The sequence below is a fragment of the Aulostomus chinensis genome, chromosome 1, assembly GCF_037954235.1.
Source record: "Aulostomus chinensis isolate RoL2024-O1b breed Wild chromosome 1, RoL_Achi_v1.0, whole genome shotgun sequence".
Classification (NCBI taxonomy): domain Eukaryota; kingdom Metazoa; phylum Chordata; class Actinopteri; order Syngnathiformes; family Aulostomidae; genus Aulostomus; species Aulostomus chinensis.
Window position 1 is genome coordinate 4,057,973 of NC_141320.1, and position 822 is coordinate 4,058,794.

The 822-nt window shown below is 50.2% G+C and overlaps 1 non-coding gene across 1 annotated transcript; it reads left to right on the forward strand.

Annotated features, from left to right (window-relative positions):
• The first annotated feature begins 269 nt into the window (after positions 1-269).
• trnar-acg (transfer RNA arginine (anticodon ACG)) lies at positions 270-342 on the forward strand. The gene has a single exon. It is a non-coding gene; the product is annotated as a tRNA-Arg (tRNA).
• The last annotated feature ends 480 nt before the right edge of the window (positions 343-822 follow it).

Below are 822 nucleotides of genomic sequence, written 5' to 3' on the forward strand. Positions count from 1 at the left end.
GATGTTGGTGGACTGAGGGGAGTTTGCCTGAACCTGCTTGGACCTGCTGGCTCCTGCTCAGTCCCTCACTCAGCCTCACTCAGCCTCAGCAGCACCGCTCCACTGAGGCCTGATTCACGTTCCTAGCAACCAAATAGGAGGAGAGCTGAACCTTCTTGCTGGGAGGCCACAGTGCTGACCACTGCACCATTGTGTCCCCTGAAAATGCCACCATGTTGTTGGGCTTTTCTGTAACAGCAAGCACACATGAACACAGCTGCTTCTTCACAGGGCTGGTGGCGCAATGGATAACGCGTCTGACTACGGATCAGAAGATTCTAGGTTCAACTCCTGGCCAGCTCGCTTTAAACTTTATACTGAGAAGATGAAGTGAGAACCAGTGATCAAAGTCACTGAAGTCCTCCCAGGTTTCCTCCTTGTCTGCTGGAAACATGAACACATGAATGATCCTGCTACCTCTCATGTTCAGCTGCACTTGACAGTGACAGCAGGAGAACAAAAATCCCAGTGTGTCATCAACATTTCCTGTCAATCAATGATAGAAGCTGTTGAATTTCTGTATCAGAACAAGGAGAAAGGAGCCCCAATGAAAGAGTGATGGTTCTTGATTCTGATTTTGTTCTTCACTCCTACACCAGAGAGTGAAAGTGAGGGCTGGCTGGGAGCAACTGCCTGCTTCAGAGTGGGAGGAGCCTCAGGACTTTCCAGTGAGAGCTGCAAACTTCCACCAGCGCCCAGTGCCAGCAGGTCTTCATGATGGAGCTGAGAAGAACACAACAACACCAGAGCACTGGAGAGGAGCACAACACTTCTTTGCTTCCT